Below are 23,808 nucleotides of genomic sequence, written 5' to 3' on the forward strand. Positions count from 1 at the left end.
TTCCCGTACCGAAAGCTATGCCTTGGCTGGTTTTCCACTTTTCCAGTTAAGTTGGCGGTGGCCGTCGAGGAATGCTAGAAGCCGGGCCATGGCGGAGTATTTTATTATAAGAAGAAATCTCGATATGTGCTTTATTGCTTTGTACTATGAGGGACTACACGAGGAGCATGTCACCATACTGTTACTTAAATCCACGCTTGTTTCGCCGCAGACTACAAGCAGCAGCATCTACTACCGACAGGCGCACACTACTGCAAAGGAGGAAGAACTGGTTGGAACACTGGGGAGTCCCACCAGCTTCTACAACGGGGAGACGGAGAGCAGGAACGCCGGCGTCGGCCTCTGCAGCACTACGCCGCACAAGGGGCAAAGTGGAACGGCGGGCGCTGACAAGCAAAGCGATTCACTGTCATGGTCAGCATCCAGAGGGTATGCCGACATGGTGAAGAAGGTCTCTGGCACCAGTTTCTCAACCATTCCTCCGCAACATGCGCAGTGCCAGGCTGGTTGCAGAACGGAGCATAGGCGCATCGACGCTGAGCATCTCGACAACCTGTGCCTTTCAGCTGGGACAGTAGCAGGATCCCCGCTTCCGCAAAAGGCTACATCAGGCAACTCGAAGCGCACTAATGCAGAGCAGTAGGGGCAGGTTTCTTCAACCGAATATTCACACACTGAGTCGATCCTGCGAGAGGAGAACAGTTTTAGAAGCACGCAACATCCAAATTTTTGGTTTCTGTAAACTGTTGCAAGAAACTATGCATGTTTTATGTCCTTTCAGGAGTGAAATTAGCTAAAGGAGGATAGCCAACTAAATTGGCAAAAGGAATACCTGCTTCCTGAGTCTTTGATCCTCGATTTCAGAGACTTGAGCTGATTGTGCACTTCTTCACTATTCATAAATACCCAAGAATCCATCTGGGCAATACCAACAGGAAACCACCGGTTGTCATTAGAGACGCCCTTCCGCAAATATGATATTCGGCCCAAGACAGCAGCAAAAGTGAAAGCCACAAGCCTCTCCCGCACCTCTGTTTCGCTACTCACTAGAAGATTGGTCCATAAATCAGTTGCCGCATTGTTACCCTCTTCTCCACCAGGAGAATACTGTGGATGGTCGCTAAGCATTACTTTCCTACAAACGATATTCAGCAAGTGTAACTTCCGCAAGCTGGCCTTGGATATCATGTCATTTCTTGAACGATGCGAGATAATGATAGAATCACACTGATCATATGAAAGCAGACTTGAGACCCATTTATGCATTAACGTTTCCAGAAAGGCCGGTGCGGACTTCTTTAGCACTTGTAGCGCAACTATGATATCCCATAAGATCAATCCTCTTTCACCATTTTCATATTTCTTCAATGACCAAAATATGTTGGATCCCCACCATAAGAAGTCAGTGCCAGATTGTGGACTGCAGATATAAATGCCCTTGTCTAGTGGAAGACCAAGGAACTGACCACCAATCCAAATGAACTCAACCACTGCTTTTTGTGTCCTGTTTTATTCATTAAAAATTGTTACAAACAACTAAGCATTCCCTAATGTTATCTTAAAAAATGCGACAATTGTGTGAAGATTTTTACAAAAACACCTGAGTACTTTTCAGTGATCTGTAAGCAAAATTACCTGGCTTGATACATCTGATCTAACAGATTTGGATCCAATGTGCGGACCTGAAGGAGACAATGTTCATCAATTTGTACTCGCGTATATGTATAGAAGGGTGCTCGCCTTCAAATTCAGTTAGTGAACTTTACTGAAAGAAAGGGACGGCTCTGGCTCTGGCGACTCGCGCCCCCCCCCCCCCCCCCGACGGCGCGGGCTCCGCGGCCGCCCGGCCGTCCCCTCCGCCGCCCTCGCCCTCGCGCCCCGGCCCTCCGCCGGCGCCCGCCTCCCCCTCGCCAGCCTCCTCTGGTTCCCCGGCTCTGCGCTGGGCGGACGTGGCCGAGGCGGAGGATTTGGCGGCTGGCCGCCCCGTCGTTCGTCGGGCTCGGGTTCCCCCCAAGGCGCCGCCGCGGCCGACGCCTGACCTTGCCGGTGGCTCTTCCCCCAGGGGTGGGGGATCAGCCGCCCGCGGGTCGGGCCGCCGCCGCCCCCCCCCCCTCGGCCACCCCTCAGCCTCGGCCTCCACACGGCGGTCCCTCGCGAGCTGGGCTCCCCCCCCGGCGGCGCCGCGCTGGCAGCTGGGGCGTTGCCGGCCGCGCCGACCGGGGTGCCGCCCGTGCCTCCTGGAGGTCTTCGCCCACCGCCGGCCTCCTCCAGGCCCCGCCTCCAAATGCCCCGGCCGGTCCGCCCTCTGCGCCCTCGCCGGCGTGCGCTTCGGCTTCTTCCGGGCGCAATCCTTACCGCCCATTCCTCCCCTCCGGCCGGCCCGCCGGCCCCCTCCCCCTCGGTCGCCCCTCCGGCCCGCCTCCCCCTCGCCGCCCCCGAACGCCCCCGCCGGCGGCCGCCGCGGTGGTGCTAGGGGAAACCCTAGCGCCCCGGCTGGTAACCCCCGGGCGGTCGTTTCGGGCCGCGCTGGTGCTGGGCCGGCCCGCGGACCCGGCTCCTGGCCGGGCCCCTTCCTGGGCCGGTGGCGGCTGGAGCGGCCTGTGGGCTGGTGCCTGCGGTGACTCGGGCGGGCCGCCCCGGCAGGCCGGCTGGGCCCCGCCTGGCCCACCACGGCCCCCCACGCCAGTCACTTTGGCTCCCGCTAGGGTTGCCACGCCCTCCACTTCTCCCCACCCCCGCGCCGCCAGCTCTCGCTCCTGCCCCCTCGGTCGCCGCCCCGCTTCCTGACCGCCTCGCCGGCGTCACCGATCCCCCTCCGCCCCCGTTCCCCACCGCGCCTCCCATGCCGCGGGAATGGGGGGACGAGGCGGGTCGCCCCAAACGCCGGGCCCACGACCGCCGTGAACCTCCCCACCCCTCCCCCGATGGCCGCCGGCGCGAAGAGGACCTGCGGCAGCAGCTTTCCTCCCGGCTCGTGACGACCGCCGCTCCCGGTCCCCATCGCGCCGCTCCACTCCGCGGGGGGCCCCCGTGACCGTGACCGCGGCCGGTCCCCGGCTCGGGAGACTCGGCCGCCCCCTCGGCGCCGGTCTCCCTCGCCGGCCCGGCGCCGCGACCGGTCTCCCTCGCCGCCCCGACCGCTCCCCTCCAACGCCGAAGCCGACGCCACCTCCAGCCGCTACCAGCCCCCCCGCTCTCAGGCTGCGTTCCCGCCGTCCAATGGTGGTAACGGCAACCGGGGACGCCCCGGATCCAAGAAGAAGAAGAAGAAGGGACCCCGCGCCCTCAAGCCACCACCGCCTCCGCTCCTGTGGCTCCTCCCCCGGGTGCCGCCGCCGCGGCCGGGGCTCAGCCGTGCTTCAACTGCGGCCTCTCAGGCCACTTCCAGGTGGCATGCCCCAACCCACCCTCGTGCTACTTGTGCAAGGAGTCCGGGCACCCCGCGATTCTCTGCCCGGATCGCCCGGTCTCGGAGGAGCTCATGATCTACGGGCACGACATCGAGGACTTGGCTTTCTTCCACATCGAGGTGCCCGAGCTCGCCCCACCGTCCCCCTCGCTGCTGGCTGTGGTGACGGTGATGGGCGACGCTGTCGTCACCCCAGAGCTGATTAAGGCTGAGCTCAACCACCTGTGTCGTTGCTCGTGGGACTGGCAGGTGACCCCCACGGCCCCCAGCTCCTTCTCCGTGGTGTTCCCAGACGCGATGAGCATGGGCTTCTGCACTCGCAGCAACAACATCACCCTGGCGCTCAACGACATCGTGGTGAACATCGCTGAGCCACAGTGGGATCCCAGAGCCGTCGCCACCCTGGACACGGCTTGGCTCCTCATCTCTGGCCTCTCTGATGTGGCCCGGTCCGAGCGGACCATCCGCAGTATGTCCAAGATCCTGGGCAGGGTGGTGGTGGTGGATGAGCTCTCCCTGCGCAAGGAGGAGGAGGTGCGGGTTAAGGTGAAATGCCTGGACTCCTCAAAACTCCACGTCACGATCCGGGTCTTCTTCAACGATGATGGCTACGACCTCAAGATCCGCCCCGAGCCCCCGTCCCACGTCGGCCGTCCTCGCCTCTCGGCGGGCAGTCTCCTGGGAGGGGGCCCTGCGGCTGATGACGACACCCACCACCGCCGCTCGCGCTCCTCCCGCTTCGATGATCCTGCCGAGGAGGATGAGTCGGAGCACTCTCGCTCCCCGTCTCGGGACTCCCCCAACCCTCCCGCGGGTAGGGGTGGGTCGGGGCCGGGGCGCTCTCGGATGACGGCTACCGATCTCGCGGTGGCCCTCCGCCTGGCCACCCCTCTGGCTCCCTCCCCATCGGTGTCGGAGTCCTCCGGCGTCATCTCCAGCGTGAGCCTCCTCGTCGCCCCGCCCTCGTCCCCCCGCTCCCCCGACGCCACCTCGGCCCGCCGCCCTGCGACACCAGGGGCCGAGCCCACCCCCGCCGGCTCGGACCCCCTGCTGTCCCCCGCGGCTGGTGATGCTATGGTGCCCGTCGCCCCCCCCGCTGCTGCTCTAATCTCTTCACCATCAGGAGCAGCGGTGGGGGAGTCCCTGGGGTCACCCGCCCCCCTCCCCGCGTTGGGGCCGGCCTGCCTCACCCCCGCCTCGCCGGCTTCCCCGGCCGCCTCGCTGACGGTGGACGTCGCCTCCCCGGCCTCCGCGCACCCCCCTCCGACGGTGGCGTACACCAGGAGACCCCGGTCCTCCTCCACGCCGGTGACGTCCTCCCGCCGCAGCGCCCGCCTGGAGGCGTCACGGCCGGGCGACTCTCCTGCTCCTTCCGTCGCCGAGCGGGCGGAGCTCCGCGCCGCGGTGCGGAACCTTGAGTCAGGTGTGGATCCCGTACCTCCCAGTTCTTCTCGTTGCTCCTTTTCTGCTCTCGAGGCCGCTCCCCTTGGCCACCTTGCTAAGGTGGCCAACGACTCGGCCATTGTCTTCAGGGGGGAGGTTGGGCCCCCCTTAGATCAGATTGAGGCCATCAGGGCCCGGGAGATCCTCGACGGCAGGCTGGCCGAGTCTCGTGCCCGCCTGCTTCGGCCTCCAGCTCCGACCCCTCTGGAGGCCGACGGGATCATCCGTGGTCGCACTCGGTCTCGCACGGCCGCCCTTCGCGCGCAAAGCGCCTCTCGTGTCTTGGGGTCAAGCAGCCCCTCGATGGGGGTTTAGATGAGGGCCCTTTTCTGGAACCTCCGCGGCTTCGGCCATGACGGCCGTCGCCGCCAGCTCATTGAGTACATCCGGGACGAACATATTGACATTATTGCCATCCAAGAAACCCTTAGAGTCGAGTTCTCCCTATAGGAGCTGGAACATCTGAGCCCCCACCTCTTCGCGTGGCACTGGCTCCCTTCTAGCGGGACCTCAGGCCACTCGGGTGGCATCCTTCTTGGGGTTAAGGATGCCACTTTCGAGGTGGGCGGCATGGATAGAGGGGAGTTTTTCGTTAGCATGGAGATCTTCGAGCGGGCTTTGAACTTCAAATGGGAGGTCATTGCGGTCTACGGTCCGGCTGACCACCGCCGCTCCCCGGCCTTCCTTGCCGAGTTGCAGCTGAAGATCTCCAACTCCCCACATCCTGTTTTGGTGGGGGGCGACTTCAACCTCATCCGTTCGCCGGACGAGAAGAATAATTCCCGGGTTAATTTCCCCCGGATGCAGCTTTTCAACGATTGGATCGCGGAGCTGGGGCTCCGTGAGCTTGACCGGACTGGTGCCAGATTTACTTGGACCAACCGGCAAACTATTCCGACACAATCCGTGCTGGATCGTGTCCTAGTTTCCCCGGAGTGGGAATTGCGATGCCCCCTGGCATCGCTCCGGGCGGTCACCCGGATTGGTTCCGACCATGTCCCCCTTCTCCTCTCCACGGTTGACGAGCGCCCTCCCTCCCCGCCGCGGTTCCGGTTCGAGAGCTTCTGGCTCAACCAGGCGGGCTTCCGGGAGGCCGTCATCGCCCGCTGGATCTTCGCCAGGTCGGCACCCCATCGCGCCATGTCCGCGGTCGATACTTGGCACTTTTGTGCCAAGTTAGCCCGCCAGTTCATGAAGGGTTGGGGGGCTAATCTTGGCCGGGACCTGAGAGAGCGCAAGAATTCCATCCTTGTGGCGATTCAAGCCTTGGATGCGCGCGCGGACTCGACCGGGCTCTCCTCGGATGAGTGGCTGCTGCGCTACGACCTAGAGGACCAGCTATCCCTCATCTACACGGACGAGGAGGCCTACTGGCGCCTACGGGGCACCCAGAGATGGGTGCTTCAGGGCGACGCAAACACCGCATACTTCCAGGCGGTTGCGAACGGCCGGCGCCGTCGCAACTCCATCCACTGCCTGTGGGATGGAGATGCGCAGTTAGTGCAGCCTGCGGCCATCCGCCTCCATGTGGATGGCTTCTATAGGGCCTTATTTACCCCCACCCCGCGTGGTGGGGCTAGCCTTGCCCCCGACATTTGGTCGGGGGCGCTTGGAGTCTCGGCTGCAGCCAATGCGGCCTTGGTTGCTCCTTTCAGTGAGGACGAGGTCCTCGCTGCCATTAGGGGGATGAACCCCTCCTCGGCCCCGGGACCTGATGGTCTACCTGTAGCTTTCTTCAAGACGTTCTGGCCTACCATCAAGCATGAGGTCATGGCTCTCTTTGAGGAATTCTACTCTGGTACCATGGATTTGGGGCGCCTTAACTATGGTGTGGTGACCCTCATCCCCAAGGTCCCGGGTGCCGCCGATATCCGCCAGTTCCGCCCCATCACAGTTATTAATGTGGTCTTTAGGATTCTGGCGAAGGGGTACGCCAATAGGGTGACCCTCCTTGCGGACACTATTACCCACCCGAACCAATCCGCCTTCATTCAAGGCCGATTTATCCTGGATGGGGTGTTGGTGTTCCACGAAGTGCTCCACGAGGTTCGTCTGAAGCGCCACAGGGCGGTCTTCCTTAAGCTGGACTTCCACAAAGCCTATGACACGGTCCACTGGCCGTTCCTGAGGGAAGTCCTGCTTCGCAAGGGCTTTGACGATCGGTGGGTGACCCGCGTCATGCAGCTCGTCTCCTGCGGCCGGACTGCGGTGAACATCAACGGCGAGATTGGACCCTTCTTCCCTACCCTTTGTGGGGTTCGGCAGGGGACCCCTTCTCGCCGTTCTTGTTCAACATGGTTGTCGATGCCCTGGCCGCCATCCTAGTTAAGGCCACGGCTGCGGGGCATATTCGAGGCTTGGTCCCGCACCTTGTTGGAGGGGGAGGGGTGACCCTTCTCCAATACGCGGATGACACCATTATTATGACGGAGGGATCCGCCCTCGAGATTTCCAACCTGAAGTTCCTCCTTCTGTGCTTCCAGCAAATGTCGGGCCTGACCATCAACTTTGACAAGAGCGAAGTGATGGTGCTCGGCTACCCCAATGAGAACGCTCAGTCCATTGCCGATCGGCTTAACTGCCGGCTGGGATCTTTTCCCACGACCTATCTGGGGATCCCCATTAGCGACTCGCGCCTCACCGTGGCGGACCTCCGCCCCACGGTGACCCGTATGCAGCACCGAGTTGAGCCCTGGAAAGGGCGCTGGCTGTCGAAGGCGGCACGTGTGATCCTTATCAACTCGTCGCTTGCCAGCCTTCTGTGGTTCCTCATGAGCTTTTACAGCCTTCATGAAACCCTTCATCAGGAGATCGCCAAGTACCAGGCCAGATTTTTCTGGGCTGGCGAGGCAGGCAGACAGAAATATCACATGGTCAGCTGGCCAGACATCTGCAAACCCAAAGACCAGGGTGGCCTTGGGATTTTGTCCTCTCGGCGCATGAACATCGCCCTCCTCACCCGCTGGCTATGGCGCATTGCCAATGGGGAGGGAGGCCTTTGGTTGACTATCATCCGGAACAAGTACCTGCGTGGCCAGCCTCTGGCGTTCTGCCAGCGCTCGGGCGGTTCCCAGTTTTGGCAGGCAGTCGTCCAGCTGCTTCCAGTCCTGAGGATAGGCACCTCCATCTCGGTGGGCTCTGGCGCCTCGACCTTGTTTTGGCTTGATAGTTGGCTAGGGGACTCCCCCCTGGCCGCCCGGTTCCCCATCCTCTTCGACATTGTAGTTGACCCTCGGGTCTCGGTCGAGGCGGCCCTTATTGACTTAGGGCGCCTCGCGTTTCGTCGTCCTTTTGGCCCTGCCGAGGTGGCTGCTTGGGATGTCCTCCTCCAGGACATCGCCCTGTTGCCTATGGACGTGGCTGACTCTCCGGATGCCATCTCCTGGCGTCTGGATTCCTCAGGCCGCTTCTCCACCAAGTCCCTTTACGCGGCTATTGCCCCATCAGTTGCCCCGGAGCCTTTCGGCCTTATCTGGGACATCCGCCTCCCACTTAAGATCCGGATCTTCTTGTGGCAATGGATCCGCGGCCGCCTCCCGTCCGGCGTGGAGGTCCTCAAGCGCCATGGGCCTGGGGATGGGATGTGCCCCCTATGTGACACGGCGGAGGATGCCAATCACATCTTCTTCTCCTGTTGCACGGCACAGTTCCTATGGGCGTGTTTTCGCGAAACGGTTGGGGGACAGTGGTGTAATAACAACTTCCCCGACTTGCTTGCGGAAATCCAGGCCTCCCATCCACGCTACAGACATATTAGATGGCTGTGCGTTGGGGTGCTGGCTTGGACGTTGTGGACGGTTCGCAATAAGCTTGTCATTCAGAAGGTGCCTCTTCGACGTGCGACTGACTCCATCTTCAAAATGTGTGGTTACTTGCAGCTCTGGCGGCCGCTTAGCCGCCCTCCGGACCGGGATGCCATCGACAGACTCCTCTCCGACCTTCGTTCGTTGGCCTTCCGCCTGGCACCGCCGCTCCCGCCGCCTCCCCCGGAGCCCGACTAGAGGCGTCTCTCTCCCGGCGTGTGTGCCGCTTTTTGTGTGTGTGTTGGGCTTGTTGAGCTGTGCCCTCAGCACTAACCCTTGATGCTTGTTTGTTCCTGGACTTTGTGTGTGTGTGTGTTCCTTGGTGGTGTGAACCTTGTGGATGTTGGCTTTGGCATTGGCTTTATCTATAAAGCGGGGCGTGAGCCTTTTTCGGTATATGTATAGAAGCTCAAGTACAAAATTGTGCAGTTGAGCAACAAATGTATATAAGAAAAGGCCTACTACATACCACAGCAATCATTAGTTGTCCTGGTGCAATCGAAAGTCCAAAGCATTGATCAGATACTTCTGATAGCTGCATGCACATTGCATATGCCAATCAGAAAGAAGAAAACACACATTCAGAGAAAAAAAAGGGGATTAGAGGATGCTGATTTTCTTACATCTGTTAACTCTTTTAGCTCCTGAAAATTTGTGTGCACAGGAATTTCTTCAAGTTTCTGTTTCTCGATAATCCAACAGTGTGCAGAATTATCCTGATCTAAAGAAGAAAATATTATGCATTAGCATGAAAAACAGGGTTCAAGTAATGAACAAAGCACATATGCTAAAACTGAAACAACTGCACCAGATACCTTGTTAATCAAAAGGAGAACTGTAATTTTTCAGTAAGTATTACACAAGAAAGCTCAGCTTGATAGTATCAAAAGGCATTGTCGCCAGCAGATGGGCACATGGCCTGATGGCCATCAGCATTACTAGTACAATAAATTAATTGTTAACGGGTCAGGATAGTGGTCATTTTTAGCCATCAGAAGGTCAAGTGGTCGACTAGCTTCCCGGCTTGAGGCATTTTTTCACCATCGGCCCCTGTTCTGTTTTCATTTTGACCCAAATCCTCAAGAAAATATTAGCTTTAATCATGTCCATCATCTCTCCGATGAGTTCCAATCAGGACAATAATTGGTAATTTCTTTTGGATTCAAGAAAAGAGAAATATATGTTGTGCTTGTACTGTTATGGGCAACGGGTGTTCGTGTGGCAAGTCCAATTGAGATTGCTACTCATCTCACAATATTAGGGCCTGATTGGATTGTCGTTTTCCAACTTCTACACCTGTAAAAGATACAGACCTCAATCGGTCGTTGTCTTTTCCGGTTGGAAATCACATATGGCTGGTGATATACTCCTGTAAAAGTAATACGGGTGTATAAATTTACCCCCATTCCAAGCAGGGCTTTAGTAGCAAGTGTTTTTTTAGGGAAAAGTAGCAAGTGTTTGTTCTTTTTTTAGGGAAAAGTAGCAACTGTTTGTTAATTCCAGTATTGAAGATCTAGAACAAATGGAAACTTCGAACTTGTACTTTGGGTCAATTTGAACTGCGTGGAAAGATCTAGAACCCGATTGAAGCAATTGTGAATTTGTGGCCTCATATGAAAAATGTAGACAGAAAATGTAAGATTTGATGTGAAAATCACCTATTGCTGCTGTTACATGCAGTTACCGAGTGAGGCTATACAAACACAGACAATATAGCTCTTTCAAATAGGTAATCAGCAACTAGTCAAAATGCAAAGCTACACACTATGAGTATGAGTAGATTAACTTCAGAGAACAAACAGACTTTACTCGAAGGTAGACAGCTAATAAAATAAATAACGATAATCCTGTAACCTAAACAGCACCATGGTAATTCAACTGACCTGGCTGCAGCTGTATAAACAATGGCCATCCAAACCCCACGATAAACCTGTCACCTAAGGTAAAGTTAGAAAAAAGATCTTTTATTGAAGAGAAAAGATACTGAAATGCAATCAAGCTTTACCACTTGATCATGTGCATAACATGCACTGGTATTCTCAATCTTGTTTCTACATGGATCCCACATCCATGTTTCCAGTGACCCGGATACTCTTCCAATTGCCAAGTTAAAACTAACACCATGTTGACGCTGAGCTGGTACAGATAATGAAACTGACGAGACTGGTGCTGACGAATTAGTGGTGACCTGACCAGTAGACCATTTTGAGTTGAATAACATTAATTTGAAAAGACATGCAGGCCCATGTCCATTGGATGTTTCATCAATTGCTAGTCGAACATCAACTATGTGCATAAATAAAAATATGAAGAACATAAAAACAAGGCAATGCTTATTATATACCTCAGCCAATAATGAAAATGGCAATTCTTTTACATATGTACATTGATTTAATCCTTCGGTATTACCGGACCATATCTTCACACTGAAAAGATATAATTTCCCACGGTTAGATATGAAAGGGTTTCTAGTGAACTATCATCAATGTAGGGAGTGATAAGGAATAATAAGCATATACACTTTAAATTTGGACATGGTCTCCAATACACAACTTTGACCGTTCTTTCACATGTATACGACGATACAAATCTAGTGACATTATGAATATATTTTTCATTTTCCAAGCTAAAAGACATATGTTGCATTCATTACAAATGCAATAATATTAATTTCAATGAGGAAACAAAATAATTTTTTATATAATATAAGTCAAAGTTAGGGAAGTTTGACTGCACACATTCTAGGATGTCATCTATTTACAAACAGAGGTAAAATCATTTTCCAATGGGGATAATTTTCATCAATAACTGGGTTTCACATGGTACAGTAGTGAGTTTAGCTTTCTAATAATCTTCATAAAGAATTTTCATTTAAGGCAGAAGCATGAAAATGCATGTCTTGTGCTTATCTGGGAACATGTTTGAAGCACTATTTACTAGCTCAAATGTCATCTTCAAACTTCATTGTTCATTAAACACATTATCCTTCTGCCATTTAATGAATCATACAAGGAGCTAAGTCAACAAAAACATGTCAAGCACACAGTGGGAAAGACTGGAAAAGAATTGACATGATTGTGTTCACCTTCCATCTGAACACCCAGTTGCTAAAAGTAGTGAGGACTTTGAAGAGTCTGCAAAGGAAACTTCCCAACTGATGGCACTAACCCATGAATTATGCGCTTTGAGAACCCCAATGAGTATTGGATCTCTGGTAACCATGCAAACATCTATGGTATAATACTCAGGCTTGCATATTTTCCAAAATGAAACGTCCCCAGACTTGGAACCAACAGCAAGAATGCACCAATTTCTCAACAAATGTGAAGTAGTGTCGCGTGATGGCACAATTGGAGACCATGCAACTACCAGAGAAGACAAAATCGCATTTCGACATGCATACTGTTCTGCAGTGATAAGAGGAAGACATGTGTTTTCTTTGTTGCAAGAGACTGCTTCTTTGGTATCCTGTGAGCCACCTAACCCATTTACGATAGCAGTTGTATGCACAGGTTTGACAATCTGGAGACACAATTGGGTTAACTAGAATAGAACACCAAATAGATGTCTGGGGTGTATGAAAAATAAAAGCCAAAACTCATATAGGCCATGACATAGTTTGGATTTTCAGGATAATTAGTTGTTTCATTTGATAAATCCTATATCCTATATACTTAAGAGATTCATCCCCACTACAAGTATTTATCTCAACATGCAGGGCATCCAACTCAGCATCCTACCACATCAGTGAACTCCTAATATGCACGATGCCACGTCGAACGTGTTGCTACCCGCGTACAGAAAGGACCAAGGCACGACGTTTGGTTACCATCCCACGTCTGCTTCATCCGTTAACCACGGGCTCCTCAATAATAAATGTGCGTTATCTTCTCCACCATGCCATTGGTATTCTCCCACTTTATTTCCCCCTTCTCTTCGTATCCTCCGTCCGGTTCCACTCATCGAAATAAATCAACCCATTCATACTCGCCGTGCAAAAGCTACCATACACACCTCACCTTCAGCGGCGATGGTGGTGCTCATGGCGCGGTGCTGCTGCCAGCCCGGCGTTCGTGGGGGTGGGGGTCGCCCCCAAATACCAGGATGCTGCTGCTGACCCGGGCCCCCTGTGAGCCTGCAATCCGTTGCCGAATCAAGCCCCGCGGGCAGTGCTGACCCAAGCCCGCGCCCCGATGTCGACCATAGCTCTAGGCGAGCCACACGTCTCACCGTTGTCGTCGTCCTCCAACATCACCTGTGTCAAAAGGTGAGGGCTCTCCTTCCTCTCTATCTCGACGAATCCTAACGATCTTGAGTTTGTTTGGGTTGGAAGCTCTGATTTGTGTGGGGCAGGAAGCATTTTTTAGAAGGCAGATCTGTTATGTCTCCAGCGTACTCTTCCGCCCACCAAGTCCGGTCAGTCTTTCTAATCCCCAATCCTCTCTAATGCAAGCACTCCCCGCAAGCATTAAACAACAATCTCTGATTCCTCTTCGTTTTATTTTCTTTATATTCATAGTTGGAAGGAATAAACAAATGAAACAACTTTGATTGGAAACGATGGGTCGTACTGTTCTCTCTTCTTTTTCTTTTGTATATAAGGCGCTGATTGGAAGGAATAAGTACGTGCAACTACAATCCCGCATCTCTCTCTCTCTCTCTCTCTCATACATGCACACACGTGTAGGTTAGTATGAATTTTATTGTTTTTTTTTTGCTTTGATTGTTTTGTGAATCAAGGCATATTCTTTTGGTCATTTTCAGGTATGTTCCTGACAGACAGTACTATTCCACTATGAATGCCATCAGAACGATCCGATACCCGAATAGATGGTTTATTAGGCATATGTGTGTTTCATTAGTACTGTTCTATCTGAACATCATCTAGCCTGTCGAGCTAGCACAGTGATAGATTAGCCATGTGTTTCAGATTTATCATTCAAAATGGAAGATTCTGTAAATATTGTTGTGGATATGAGTTGCAGGTTAATCGACTAGCGGCTTCAAGTGTAAGTTTAAAAGGCAATTTTTCCAGATATTATACAAATAAAATAAAATAAATCATATTTGCATTTGTTTTACATAATGATGTGTTATACATTTCCTTCCATAAATTGAAGCTTTCATAATCGATTGCAGGGTTGTAGCTTCTGTGCTAAATGATCAACACAAGAATTTCTCTGTGCTGGGGCCGGATGTTGAGATCAAGCTACTGTTTGTAAATGAGGGTTCATCGAGAAGCAAACACAACGGCGCATATGATGGCGAAGGAAGGGGTCTTGAATGATCTTCGTAAAGTATGGCTGCATGTGCCACCTGATAGTATCATGCATGTAATTTGAAATCCCTGAACTTCATGAATAAATAGAGTGAGGAAGTTAATCTAAAAAAAAATGAAGCTTTTATTAAGTATTTGCACCGTATGAAGGTAACACAACTACCAATATGTTCACTCCATGCAATTGCCTCATTCACGCTTCGGCAGAACAAACTGCTATGCTTTTTTTTCATAAGAATCCTTAAAGAGACTATTATTGCTATTGGCATTGTTATTTCAATTTTTCCTTTATGCAATTCGCCCATGTTATGCTAATAAAAATTTGCAAATGTTACAAGATTTTATACCCAGTCATGTCTACTCCCTGGGATGTACAACTGTGATGACAAATAAGACTGTTGGTGTGTTTCTGGTTTGAAGATAGATGATATCATTTTATTATTTATCTATGCTAGGATATTAAGTGATGTTATGTTTTCAACCATGTGTGCATAATTATAATATACAATCTTCTCTCGGGCAATAGCTTCGTTTTAAAAATGTAAGAATAATTTGGAATATCACTATTTGATTGTTCTGGTGTTAATGACAATCCTTGGTGAGAGGATCAAGTATGGCCATTTCTGATTCTCCTAAAGTTTAATTGTTCTATGCTGGATAGCAGTCTTTTAAATAATATGTTGAACATGGAGTATATTTGTTGCCCTACTTAGTAACCATGACAATTTGTGTACCTTTGGTTACTTTTCCACCCAAAATTATTATCATAGTGGACAATCGAAGCTAATTTCTATTTTGGCATATTAACACGCAAGGCTCGCAAATTAGCATGAATTTCTTTTTGCTCTGATGCACTTCTAATAGATAATCAAATTATATTACCTTGAATTATTATCAGGAAAATCTAAGCAAGTATGTAGATACTCTACAATATATGAATTCTCCTAGCTTTTCATATTGTTTCATCGAAGGTTAAAAAAATACATTTTTTAGGATTTTATTATTTCTTACATCATAAATATTTATCATGTAGTGCTAAAAATTCCCGCAGCAACGCGCGGGGTATCATCTAGTTCTAAGAAAAGCCATTTCTATGCCTTCTATGACTCAAAGCTGAATCAATTTAACCCAAAATTTCAGCCTGCGTGTGAATATGCAGAGTAGATCCGAACATGTGAACATGCTAAGTCCATACCGTTTTCATAGATATCTTCTTTGACTTGCAGCATGGATTGAGCCAGAAGTCTGCATCCTTTGAAGCATCTACATCACCTTCATCCTCATCATAAACATAGCTTTCAAATCTAAGATCAAACAAGATCTACTTAAAATAAACTCAGACACAATATAACAATGCTGGCTTCATGCAAGGAAGTACAAGACATAACCCTAAGAGGGGCAGAGGAGAAAAATCTAAAGGGCTTCTTTGTTCATGCCATACACAAATGTCAAACCCTAATAATGTGTGACAATATTTCTAGTATATGAAATTCTTGGCTCAGGTTTGTATATGAAATTCTTGGCTCAGGTTTTTGCCATACTTAGGGAAAAAATTGATGGTGCTTAACTGCAAAGCCACAATGCTGTGAAAAGAACTTGATGATGGAAATAGGAAAGCATCATTCACCTTGATGGTTTCCTTTTTCTCCGCCCAAGATCGCTGCAGGAAAGAGGTCCTTGCGATTCACCAGTACATCCCATCGCATGTGTCTGCTCACTATTTGCCTTTTCCTAATATATGAACGAAAACTTTGAAAAATAAAACTCTAAGGTAATCCAGCAAATGAAACTCTCGGTTTTGAGTGGAAGGGGGCACACCTGAGGAATTGAATCAGGACTATCATCCTCTCCAAAGTTTATACTTTTGTAATAGTTGAACAGCAATTTAGATACGTCCGCAACCTAGAGCAACAGAATAGAAGCTTATGAGCATAGTGGTATCTGCAACCTAGGCCATCTGTACATGAACAAAAAGCAACGCACCGAAACAAAAAATTTAACTTCTGGCAAGAACAAAGCTGTAAAAAAAATGATAGAAAACAAAAAAAAAGTGTTTTAAATGACAAATCAAAACTGCAAAGTACAAGTTTACTTTATTTCTAACAGAGGAAGGAAAGTACTCCCTCTGTCCAGAAATACTTGTCGGAGAAATGCATAAAAATGAATGTATCTAGAACTAGAATACATCTAGATACATCTATTCCTCCGACGAGTATTTTCGGTCGGAGGGAGTACTACTGTACAAAATAGAATGCGAGCTAGCTGGAGCTGTTAATGGTGAGCTCATCCTGACTTCCTTCTTCGCCAGGAATATTTACAGATCACTTTGGCCGTAAGTGGAACATGAAAAGAACTATCAGTGTGGCAAAATAGAAATTTGGCGGGCATTAAATCTAACCTTCCAGCTGTTTTTACATGAAAAATTGTGCATATTAAAATTTACAAACATTGGTTGAATAGGCTTACCTCAACCCATTCATCACAGAATTCCAAATTGGTGGGCGGTAAAGATTTACATGACCATCAAAAGTACAGACGGCAAGCAAACAACTGAAATAATCATCCATATAAACAAGAAGATGTTAGGCGATAAACTTTTCATTAAGACACAAAATAGCTTCGGATACCACTAAAACTATACATACCCAGAATTAGGTGCAAAGCCTTGTCGAGACCATGAAATTGACCGCGCGCATGGTTCAGTATCACGCACTAAGAAAGTGGGGACTAAACATGGTTCAAGGAGATCTGCATTTGTTGAGAATTGAACATTTCAGATCGAGCAAAGAGCTGTTAATTTGCAATTGTCATAAAGCAGCTGACTTGTTAAACTATTACTGACCAAGAGCCAAAACAGTTAAAGCATTATAGCCTCAAATGTTTCTGGCTTTTCTATTCATTTCAAATAGCATATCAGCATTAAATTCCCACTGCAATGTTGATATTGGGAAGAAACTTCAAATTGATTGCTGAGTATAACAATTCAAAACTTCAAATTACCCATCGTCTCCTAACTAACTACATAGGTGGTACTCTCACAAGCATTTACTTTGCAGAATATCAATATTAAATTTCTATTCCACTTTGTTCCATCCATCAAATTGCATGAGTAGCCTACCAACATGAACTAATCAAAAATAAAAGGAACACAGTGCAATGCTCGTGTTTTTGTGAAGACAAAAAACTTCTCTTTTAACCACTCCAATGGGAAAAGGATCTCTAGAGCGAAGCAAGATAAATCCACGAGGCCCTTCAATTGTGGCTGGGTTCTATAATTGAAAGACATGATGAATGCAAGGTCAATCTAGTTGATGAAGTACAGTAATGTCTGAAGGCAAATACCTTTTTGATGAAATTGCACATTACCAGGATAGTGACAATGTGACCAGAAGCAACAGCCACCAAGTTCTCGCTTGACCAGGTGATGGAGTTCGGATAGGACGGAGAAGTAATCAGCGTAGCGGCCTGGTAATGCGGAGCCATGGCACAAATATTGAAGCGTCCTTCGAGCAACAAACGCAAGTTAAAATCTGCAAGACCCACGTCATATGATCTAGTACTATGAGACTCAAGTTCCTTACTTTCAGTGCCAGCGATAATACTAAGAAAGTGGATTTTGTAGTTTGCCAGCAGTAAGAAAGTGGATTTATATGCTCTGAGAAGTCGCATTAATACTAAGTTACCACAACTCCGAGGCGACCAGGTATCTCCAGTACCAAATCGAGAGGAGTTCCACTTTTTCTCACGAGTAATAGGGTGGCGGAAATACACGACTCCCCGCATCCAGGATTTGGGGTGGGGGGGGGGTCGCCGTACTCCACGGTGTGGGCGTCGGCGTACAACGACGGCAATGCCTTAGAAGGCGACGGCACAGGCAGCAGAATGTCGCCGCAGATAGCCGGCGGCGGTGGCGAGTTTTTTGGCTGGTGGGGAACCAGCGGACTGGCGATTTGTCACATGAGAATCGATCGGACGGATCCCGATCCTCCTCGCGCCGATCGGACCGTGTACACCGCGTCCGTGCATCTGGATTTCCTCGGACGTGCTAAGGCCAACTCCAACACGTCAACCCATTTTGTCCATCTGCGTTCGTCTCTATCTGCGCCAATAAAAATCATGCCCAATGTGGTGACAACAAACAAATGTTCATTTTCCTGTCCGTTTAGACTCATTTCCCGTCCAAAATTCTGTTGGGTTTGCATCTGCACGGATATGCCATGGACGCCGCCTTGTCTTCCCTGCACACATCTTCACTCCACCCGTTTCTCTCTCAAAACCTTCACGCCTCCACACCCCACCCCCGCCGCCATGGCTAACATAACCGCCCCCGCCCTGGTCGTAGCTGCCCCTGTCCCCGCCGGATTGCGCGCTCTGTGGTGCCGATGAAGCCGAAGTAAGAGCTCACGCCGGAGCAAAGATGTCCGAGTCGACAAAACAGTGCAGCCAGAGGTAGGGGGTCAGCATGAAAGGAGACACCGTTGTTGATGTTGCCAGGATGCAGCGCCGTTGTGGACATCGAGGTCATCATCGTCAAAGTCATGCAACACGCTTTCCTCATGTTAAGGATAGTCCGTGAGCCGTCTGTTGTCACAGCCGCGACCGCCGGATGGCATAAGATATTCTCTTGGTACTATGGAAAGAAAATGCTACATTTCTTACTAAATATGTTTGTTAATTCATTTTGATGGAAAGATATGCAATGTTGAGAAAAGACACGGCCGGACCACATGGGCATCCCCTTGTTGCGGCTAGATAAGGGCGGACATGGGTTTGAGATCTGCCCGTTTGGCCATCTAAACGAATAAATTTTCTGTTTGTTTGGGTTGGCTCATTAGAGTTACCCAGCCTTGCAATGGAAGAGGCTTAGGAGGTGCTTAGTAAAATGAATTATTATTTTGTAAGCACATATGTTTATCTCTAAAGAAGGGATGCCTAACTAAGCATCTACCCTTTACAATGAAGCATGTTAAAAAAACTAGTTTATTTATCTAAGCACATCTCCTAGGCACCTTGCACTACACAAGGCTTGGTAAAATAAACCGAGTTTTTCTCGAACACTAGTGTTTATCTCTACATAAGGGGTGCCTAATTAAGTGTCTAAACTTTTCAAATGAGCATGAATGCTTAAAAAAATTGGCTTATTTTTCTAAGCACCTTGCATTGTACAAGGCTTAAGTGTGCTTGCACCATGCCTCTCACCAAATGATGGCTTACCCAAACTCCAGGCTTTCTGATCTGGAGCCTCTTGGTTGATTGTTTGGCAAATGCATTTATTTGAATAAAGCTCTCAAATTCCCCTCAAAAGGGGCATCTCCACTGCGGACGTCTATTTCGCCCTTCTATGTCTAGATTGGACACTTTTAGCCCTCTAACACCACGATGGCAACATCCACATTGTGCCGAAAAAGGTAAATACGTCTTTAATGTATCTATAATTTATGAACTATTCATGTCATGTTTACAATAACTTTATATGGTTTTGTTATGATTTGAATGGAACTAACCTAGACTGACGTTGTTTTCAGCAGAACTACCATGGTGTCGTTTTTGTGCAGAAATAAAAGTTCTCGAAATGGGCTGAAACTTTTTGACGATTTTTTTGGAACAAAAGAGAAACCTGAAGCTTCGTGGGAGGATCAGAAGAGCCATGAGGTGCCCACAAGGCACTTGGGTGCGGCCGGGGGGGGGGGGGGGGTGATGGTGTCGTGGTTCCTCGTGGGCCTATCTTAGCCCCTCTTGACGTGGGACCGACGGCAAAAATTCCTATAAATAGAGAAACCCCAGAAATAACCCTAGAACTTTGACTCCGCCGCGGCAAGCCTATGTACCTCCATGATCTCATGTACAGCCCTTTTCCGGCACCCCGCCGGAGGGGGAAATCATCACCGGAGGCCATCTTCATCATCCCAACGGTCTTCATAACGAGGAGGGAGTAGTTCACCCTCGAGGCTAAGGGTATGTACTAGTAGCTATGTGTTTGATCTCTCTCTCTCTCTCTCTCTCTCTCTCTCTCTCTCGTGTTCTTAGTTTGCACAATCTTGATGTACCGCGAGCTTTGTTAATATAGTTGGATCATATGGTATTTCCCCCTCTCTATCTTATTGTGATGAATTAGGTTTTTACCTTTGAGGTTTCACTATTATCGCATTGAATACTTTTATGGATTTGAGAGCACTTGATTTATGTCTTGCATATGAATACCCGTGGTGACAATGGGGTATTATATTGATTCACTTGGCGTATGTTTTGACACTGAACTCGCGGATTCCCGAGGTGACATTGGGGTAATCTATGCATTGGGGTTGATGCACGATTTTGTCCTACTTTCTCCGGTAGAAATCATGGGGCACTTTTTGAAGTTCTTTGTGTTGGATTGAATATTATGAGTCTGAAATTGTTTGATGCATATTGAATAATTAACTCACGGATACTTGTGGTGACGTTGGAGTATCTAGGTGACATTAGAGTTGGTTGATGTGTATCATATGGTGTTATTTTAGTACGAACTCTAGGGCTGTTTGTGACACTTATAGGGATGGCTCAATAGATTGATCAGAAAAGATAACTTTGAGGTGGTTCCGTACCCTACAACAATTTCATCTTATGTTCTCCGCTAGATAAGAACTTTTGAGTGATTCTTTGTCGCACGTTAAGGGATTGTTATATGATTCAATTATGTTAGCACTGTTGAGAGATTGCACTAGTGAAAGTATGAACCTTGTTTCTAAGCATTGCAATACCGTTTGTGCTCCATTTTATCACTTGCTACATTGCTGTTTTTTATTGATTACAAAAACCTATATCTACTATCCATACTACACTTGTATCACCATCTCTTCGCCGAACTAGTGCACCTATACAATTTGCCATTATATTGGATGTGTTGGGGACACAATAGATTTCTTGTATTTGATTGCAGGGTTGTTTGAGAGAGACCATCTTCATCCTACACCTCCCATGAATTGGTAAACCTTAGGTCATCCACTTGAGGGAAAATTGCTACTGTCCTACAAAATTTTGCGCTCGGAGGCCCAAGACGAGTCTACAAGAATAAGTTGTATAATAGACATCAAGCTCTTTTCTGGCGCCGTTGCCGGGGAGGTGAGTGCTTGAAGGTATATCGTTTGATCTTGCAATTGAATCTTTTAGTTTCTTGTTTTATCACTAATTTGGTTTATAAAAGAAAACTACAAAAAAATGGAATTGAGGTTCCTCATATTATTCATCTTTATAATGTCTTTCTTGAAAATGATGAATCAGAAAATTTGCGCTCAATTGATAGAAGAAGAATGCAATAAAATTTGGCATAAAATCCATGAATATAAGCATGACTGCAATGTTGCTAGTATGAATTCTTTGAATATCCATAATGCTAGTGATATGCAAAGCCATAAGCTTTGGGATGCTATGTTTGATGAAGATGATATTTTTATTCCCCCAAGTTTTGACGTGCAAATTTGTTATGATGATTACATGCCTACTATTTATGATGATTGCAATATTTATGAAAGTAGGTTTGGAAGATTGTCAACTTTACATAATAATTATCCCACTTTTTTGGAGGATGTTGAATCTTATTATAATGATAAAAGTGGATATGGTGAGATCATGACTTTATTTAGTGATGAATCCACTATTTTGGAAGAGGTTTAAAATTATTGTGACAACAAAGTTGCTATCTATGATGATTATTGTGATGGCATGTATGTTATAAAGAATAATGATAACAATGAAACTTGTCATCATGATTTTAATTTTCAATTGTATTATGCCAATCAAGTGGCATATGATAGTTATTTTGTTGAGTTTGCTCCCACCACTACTGAAATCAGAGAATTTGCCATCAACCAGTTCTTTGTCGTCTGCTAGCTGATGGCAAAGAAGGCGTTTGCCATCTGCTTGCAAAAAAGGACGGAAAAGAATTGGTTGATGGCTGAGATACAATTTGCCATCAGCCAATTATTTGTCATCCGCTAGCAGACGACAAAGATATGGGTGGGGTCCATTTCAGGCCAGCATTGTAATGCCCCCCCACACCCCCCGTCTTGCCGTCTGCCAGCGGATGACAAAGAGCCAAAAGGCAGACGACAAAGAGAAACCTAGCTAACGGTCGTTCCCCCCGCACCCCACCTAACAGTCAGCCCCGCCCCCACCCTCTCTCTCTCCCTCTCTCCCCCCCTCACTTCACCCGCACGCCGCCCCTGTAGCCCGAGCCGCCGCCGGCCAGCCCCGCCCCCGGAGCCGCCTCGCCGCTGGCCTGCCCCGCCCAGCGGCCCCAGGCCACGGCGGTCGCCTTGCTCCACCCCGTTGGAGCCGCACCGCCCCGCCCCGCCGCCGGAGCCGCACCGCCCCACGCCGCCCCTCCCGGCGACCTTCCTCCACCGCCCCCTCCCCATGGCCTGCCTCCACCGGTCGACCTCGCCGGAGCTAGGTGAGTCCTCTATTTTTTCTATTTTTTAGATTTAGTTTAGTTTAATATAGTATAGTTTAGTTTAGGTTTAGGTTTAGATTTAGTTTACTTTAGTTTTTTTTGTTTTTTTACAAGAAAGAAGAAAGATGAAAAAATAAGAAGTAGAAGAAGAAGAAGAAAAGAAGGAAGAGGAAGATGAAAAAAGAAGAAGAAGTAGAAGAAGAAGATGAAAAAGAAGGAAGAAGATGATGAAAAAAGAAGTAAAAAATAAAGAAAAGAAGGAAAAGAAGGTCAAGGGTCGAGGGGTCGATGGTCGCCGAGGGGTCGAGGATCGCCGAGGGGTCGAGGGTCGAGGGGTCGATGGTTGAGGATCTCCAATGGGGTCGATGGTCGAGGATCGCCAAGGGGTCGAGGGGTTGAGGATCGAGGGGTCGAGGGTCGAGGGGTCGATGGTCGAGGATCTCCGAGAGGTCGAGGATCGAGGATCATCGAGGGGTCGAGGGTCGAGGATCACCGAGGGGCCGAGGGTCGAGGGGTCGATGATCAAGGATCTCCGAGGGGTCAAGGGTCGTCGAGGGGTCGAGGGGTCGAGGATAGCCAAGGGGTCGAGGATCCATTTTATCTAAGTTAGCTTATAAATGATCCATTTTACCTAAGTTGGCTCCAAAATTAACCATTTTACCTAAGTTAGCTCCAAAATGACCTAAGTTAGCTCTAATATGCTTAGTTACCTAGGTTAGCTCAATAATGACCTATACTTAGCTTACTTATATAAAAAATGGCATAATATGCTTAGTTAACTCAAAAATGACATAATTACCTAGGTTAGCTTCAAAATGATCCATTTTACCTAAGTTAGCTTCAAAATGATCCAATTTACCTAGGTTAGCTCCAAAATGATCCATTTTACCTAAGTTAGCTCCAAAATGATCCATTTTACCTAAGTTAGCTCATAAATGATCCATTTTAGCTAAGTTAGCTCATAAATGATTCATTTTACCTAAGTTAGCTCATAAACGATCCATTTTACCTAAGTTAGCTCATAAATGATCTATTTTACCTAAGTTAGCTCATAAATGTCATTTTTATCTAAGTTAGCTCATAAATGTCATATACTTCTTCTTCTTCTTCTTCTTCTTCTTCTAGTCTTCTTCTTCTAACTTTCTTGTTTCCCATTTTGCAGATTTTATTCACTTCACGGAAGCTTGCATTGATGGAGTGCTTGTTTTTCCTTTCTATTTTTCTTTTATATCGATGAACAATGTGAACTTGTTATATGGATGAACAATGTGAAACTATTGTAATATGTATGGATGGAACTAGGGGTAGGCATAAAATCTACCAACCGAAGACCGAACCAAAACCGTAACCGAATAAACCAAATTTTTGGTTTTTATTCTTGGTATATCTAAATTCGGTTTTTACTTTCAATAACCGAACTCATATCGTTCGGTTCGGTATTAAA

The 23,808-nt window shown here is 48.6% G+C and overlaps 1 pseudogene; it reads right to left on the reverse strand.

Moving 5' to 3' along the window:
- Positions 1-257: 257 nt before the first annotated feature.
- Positions 258-17,416, reverse strand: LOC123067540 (uncharacterized; annotated as a pseudogene).
- Positions 17,417-23,808: the final 6,392 nt, after the last annotated feature.

The sequence above is a fragment of the Triticum aestivum genome, chromosome 3B (assembly GCF_018294505.1).
Source record: "Triticum aestivum cultivar Chinese Spring chromosome 3B, IWGSC CS RefSeq v2.1, whole genome shotgun sequence".
Classification (NCBI taxonomy): Eukaryota; Viridiplantae; Streptophyta; class Magnoliopsida; order Poales; family Poaceae; genus Triticum; species Triticum aestivum.